The following is a 6,000-nucleotide window of genomic DNA, read 5'->3' on the forward strand; positions in this document are numbered from 1 at the left end:
CTTAGAAAATCCCTAACGCGTTTTAGACTGCATCATTAATTATAGGAACTAATAATCCCTTGTTTTAAAGCCTCAGCACTCACATGGACTAAGCTAGTCGATCAGCAGAAAGCAACGCTTTTGTCATGTCATTATATTTGCCTGAATCAGTAGTTAGTATATGAAATCTTTAATACACCTTAAAATGGGCAAAAAAGGAAATGGGAGAAATGGGAAATGTCTCAAAACACAGGTTGGATACGAGCTCTACAATATCCTACAGCCCTAAAATTGTATTATGTACAGTACAGACCAAACGTTTGGACACACCTTCTCATTTAAAGATTTTTCTGTATTTTCATGACTATGAAAATTGTACATTCACACTGAAGGCATCAAAACTATGAATTAACACATGTGGAATTATATACTTAACAAAAAAGTGTGAAACAACTGAAAATATGTCTTATATTCTAGGTTCTTCAAAGTAGCCACCTTTTGCTTTGATGACTGCTTTGCACACTCTTGGCATTCTCTTGATGTTCTTGGGAACTTTGTTGGAAGACCATTTCCGGTGACTACCTCTCGAAGCTCATCAAGAGAATGCCAAGAGTGTGCAAAGCAGTCATCAAAGCAAAAGGTGGCTACTTTGAAGAACCTAGAATATAAGACATATTTTCAGTTGTTTCACACTTTTTTGTTAAGTATATAATTCCACATGTGTTAATTCATAGTTTTGATGCCTTCAGTGTGAATGTACAATTTTCAAAGTCATGAAAATACAGAAAAATCTTTAAATGAGAAGGTGTGTCCAAACTTTTGGTCTGTACTGTATGCTGCTTGCAACTTTTAGTGGTCACGTTTTCAACGCAAGGCAACAAACGACCTCTCAGTTCTCCAAGCATATCGCCAAAGGGATCTGTATCACACTCAGTGGCGTACCGCCAATGGCAGCAGGCCTCGCGGCTTCTATGGGGCCTATGAACCGGGGGGGGGGGCCCATAGCAGTCCAGGGGCGGACATACCGCCGCCGGTGCAGCTGCGCCGGGCCCTCCCCGTGCAGCTGCACCGGGGGCCCGCCGGTGCAGCTGCTCCCTGCACGCAGCGGTCAGAGAACGATCCCTGCCGCTCCGCTGCTGACAGGAGGAGAATAGCAGCGGGGGATTGTCCTCTGCTTCCTCCCTGACCCAGGCGTGTGCAGCTTGATGACGTCATCATGCAGCATGCGCCTGGGTCAGGAAGAAAGCTGCCGTCAACCGGGAGGATGCTGCAGGGGAGCGAGCTGAGGTAATTGTTGTTTTTTTTACTGAAACGCTGGGGAGGGGAGGTTGGGGAGAGCAGTAATGGGGCTGGGGAGAGGAATGATGGGGCTGGGAAGAGCAATAATGGGGTTGATGTGGCTGGGGAGAGGAATGATGGGGCTGGGAAGAGCAATAATGGGGCTGATGGGGCTGGGGAGAACAATAATAGGGCTGATGGGGCTGGGGAGAGCAATGATGGGGCTGGGGAGAGTAATAATGGGGCTGGGGAGAGGAATGATGGGGCTGGGGTGAAGAATAATTGGGCTGATGGGGCTGGGGAAAGGAATGATGGGGCTGGGGGGACGAATAATGGGGCTGATGGGGCTGGGGAGAGCAATAATGGGGCTGGGGAGAGGAATGATTGGGCTGATGGAGATGGGGAGAGGAATAATGGGGTTGATGGGGCTGGGGAGAGGAATAATGAGATGGTAGGGCTGCAGAGAGCAATAATGTGGCTGATGGGGCTGGGGAATGGAATTATGGGGCTGATGGGGCTGGGGAGAGCAATGATGGGGATGGTGAGGCTGGGGAGCGCAATAATGGGGCTAATGGGGCTGGGGAGAGGAATAATGGAGTTGATGGGGCTGGGAAGAGGAATGATGGTGCTGGGGAGAGCAATAATGGGGCTGGGGAGAGGAATTATGGGGCTGATGGGGCTGGGGAGAGCAATAGTGGGGCTGATGGGGCCAAGGAGAGGAATAATGGAGTTGATGGGGCTGGGGAGAGGAATGATGGGGCTGGGGAGAGGAATAATGGGGCTGGGGAGAGGAATGATGGGGCAGATGGGGCTGGGGAGAGCAATAATGGGGCTGATGGGGCCAAGGAGAGGAATGATGGGGCTGATAGGGCCGGGAAGAGGAATGATGGGGCCGGTAAGAGCAATAATGGGGCTGATGGGGCTGGGGAGAGCAATGATGGTATGGTGGGGCTGGGGAGAGGAATGGTGGGGATGATGGGGCTGATGGGGCTAGAGAGAGGAATGATGGGGCTGGGAAGAGCAATAATGGGGTTGATGGGGTTTGGAAGAGCAATAATGGGGCTGATAGGGCTGGGGAGAGCAATGATGGGGCTGGGAGAGCAATGATGGGGCTTGGAAGAGCAATGGTGGGGCTGGGGAGAGGAATGATGGGGCTGATGGTGCTGGGGAGAGCAATGATGGGGATGGTGGGGCTGGGGAGAGCAATGTCGTGTTGCTGGGAGAGAGCAATGATGGGGGTGGTGGGACAGAGCAATGATGGGGTGATGGGAGAGAGCAGTGATGGGGGTGCAGGGAGAGAGCAATGATGGGGGTGGTGGGACAGAGCAATGATGGGGGTGCTGGGGACAGAGCAATGATGGGGTGCTGGGAGAGAGCAATTATGGAGGTGCTGGGACAGAGCAATGATGGGGGTTTCACTTTGCTTGTACTGTAATGCCCTGTATATTTTCCGTGTGCACATAGCCTTACAGTTAATTGGAGAGAGTCACAGAGACCAAATAATTTATATTATTGGCCAGTGGAGATTATAGTTAATGGGGGGCACAGTGCTGCTTATCACTTTATATTTTGATTACTAAGTGGCTAATAGTATATTAATGGGGGGGGGTACATATCTGTATCTGTATCTGGAGCGCAGTGCAGGGGAGATACATGTATGTATACAATATGTGACCTTGTTATTTTCTAGGCTGGAGATCACCATGACAAGATGAGTTCTGGCTGGGAGATGTGGACATGAAGGTCTGACCAGATGGAAAAGAAGCAGCAGAAACCGACTCTGATCAGATCAGACGTTAGCGGTAAGTTCCTGGATGTAAATATTATTCTGTATCTGCGCTGTATGACTTGGAGTGATAATGTTATCTGTAAAATCCCTTAGGCTGCATTCTCACATTTGTGTGAAATGTCCGTGTGCTGCCAGATTTTTTTATGGGATGGTCCACGAACTCGTAGAGTTTTAAAGATCCATTCACACATCCATGAAAATCATGGATCTGAGAATGAGATCATTGAGGGTCAGAAAATGTCCTGTTCTGATCCGATTTTGAGGATTAGACTAGGACATGCTCACTGCATCTGTAAAACAGGGCAGCACACCGACACTGCACACAGATGCAGGAATGTATTATGTATAGTATACCCTTACTATATAGTGTACGCACTTATTATGTATAGCGCCATCCTTAGTTATATAGTTTCCTCTTTTATTATGTATAACACCCTCCTTTATTACCTACCATCCTCTCTATCTCTAGGGGGTCACAGTTGGGGGATCATACTGTGTTGGGGTCACCATACTTTGCCTAGGGAGTTGAGGTGGGGTACAGTAGCGTCATTATACTGTGCATGTGGAGGAATGCACCATGAGGGTATCATACTGTGTTTGGGGGGCACTTTTATTGGCATCAAACTTTATGGGGCAATGAAAGAGATCTAGGACTCGAGCAGGAGGAAAACTACTGTGTAAAGGATGGAAAGTTGTGAGATCTGATCTTTGGTGACCCCGACAATTATTTACATTTTTTTGGGGGGGTGGGCCCAATTAGAACTTCTGCTATGGGGCCCCATGATTCCTATGTACGCCCCTGATCACACTGTCTGATACTGTCAGCACTGAGTGGACAATGTCAGGCATACACCACCTGCTGGGAAAATACAATTATTAATGTAGTCTTAAATTTTCAAGGAGGAAAAAGGCTCACTGGAATTGTTATATTATGGGGAATACAAGTATTTACTATAACAGAAATGTCAGGAAAGAAGACTGGTCCTATTTAAGGCTAAGCTCACAAGTCATCATCGGATTTCTACCATGGTTCCTTTTGTAATATACATGGCAGATTTGCCTCAGGCGCCATATCTGTCATCTACTCTGCAATCAGTAATGCTAGGAACTGCACACTATAATTCTGTGGGATGGCAATAAGTCTAAATCAAATGACATGCATCAATTTATGATTCAATTATTTTACCTAAATCATGTCCATGAAGTAAGTCCATGAATCTGCCCTTAAAAAGAATCTGTCACGTGAAAAAACAATAATCTGCAGGTTAATGGTGTTCTGAACCTGCCCGGCGCCTGCACTTAGACCCCCGCTGACAGTAGGAAATTAACTTTATTTCTCCTGGTAGTGTTTGGGTTTCAGTCACGGGGCGACGCCGGTGTGGGTTCAGTCAACGCTCTGTGTATATAGAGCAGCGGCTGTAACCGCACCCCCAGCACTGACTGACAGCCGGCTCTAATGCTCATCCTGCTATTAGTACACAAGGAACTAACGTGTGAGATAACAGACTGTGTCTTTGTTTTTTTATTTTCTTTAAACTGCGTATTGTCTGTTCTTCAATCAAATACATTTTATTGGTTTTATTCTAAAAATAAAAGGGGAAGTGATAAAAAATAATAGGGATCAGTCAAAAGGGTACATAATATTTAGACAATTAACCCCTTCACGACATGCTCTATTTATGTACGACGCAAGTCGGAAGCGGGTGTATGGAGCGCATTCATGGGTGAGCCCGTCCCATACTCAGGCAGGTGATGGCTGTGCGTTACAGCCAGGACCTGCCTCTAACAATCACGGGTGGAGCAGTGCTGGTTTGCTATGACATGGGGTCTGTTGAAGAACTTAGTGCTTGTCATTATGGACCTCCTTTGAAACCCAGCCTGTGGCATCGCTGTATATAGCACAAACAATCAGATGATCACAGGTTCAAGTCCCCTAAGGGGATTAATAAAAACAATGAAAGGTTAAAAAGCTCCATCAACCAAAAAATGAAAACATTACGGGTCTTGGAAAATGGCAACACAACCTCCCAAAATGTGTTTTGCAAATTTTGATTTTTTTTCACCATTAAAATAATAAAAAAACTGGACATGTTTGATATCGTCATAATCGGACTGATGAGCAGAATCATATTGCAAAGTCCTTTTTACCGCAAAATGTACACCGTAAAAGCAATTCCCAAAAAACAATGTCAGAATAGTTTTTTTACTCTCAATTTCTCCCCACTTGGATCTTGTTTCCCGTTTTCCAGTACACTATGTGGTAAAATGAATGGTGTCATTCAAAAGGACAACTCGCCCGCAAGAAACAAGCCCTCATACAGGTGCTTCTCACAAAATTAGAATATTATCAAAAAGTTAATTTATTTCAGTTCTTCAATACAAAAAGTGAAACTCATATATTATATAGAGTCATTACAGAATGATCTATTTCAGGTGTTTATTTCTGTTAATGTTGATGATTATGGCTTACAGCCAATAAAAACACAAAAGTCATTATCTCAGTAAATTAGAATACTTTATAACAACAGCTTGAAAAAATGTTTTTAAAATCTGAAATGTTGGCCTACTGAAATGTATGTTCAGTAAATGCACCCAATACTCGGTCGGGGCTCCTTTTGCATCAATTACTGCAACAATTGTTATGTTCTGCTACCAGAGCTAAGGAAAGAGAGGAGATCTGTCCCTACGATAGAACTCAGCTGAATCCCTACGATGTAACAGGGAACCTGATCCTGCGATCAGACCTGCTAAAGTCCTAAGCTAGTCTGTACGGAGACCTATAGATGTGGGGAAGGAATCCCTACAAGTACTAAGGACTGGGAGGAATATGGGACACCTCCTAACAGAAATAGTAGCAGACAGACGAACAAACAAAATATATAGAACATAGAGGTCCGTAGACCAAGCAAACAAACAGAGTTAGATACAGAGCACAGGCTAGCTAGAAAGTAGTT

This window comes from Phyllobates terribilis, unplaced genomic scaffold, assembly GCF_046119375.1.
Source record: "Phyllobates terribilis strain yellow unplaced genomic scaffold, ASM4611937v1 Scaffold_1__5_contigs__length_1240528914, whole genome shotgun sequence".
Classification (NCBI taxonomy): Eukaryota; Metazoa; Chordata; class Amphibia; order Anura; family Dendrobatidae; genus Phyllobates; species Phyllobates terribilis.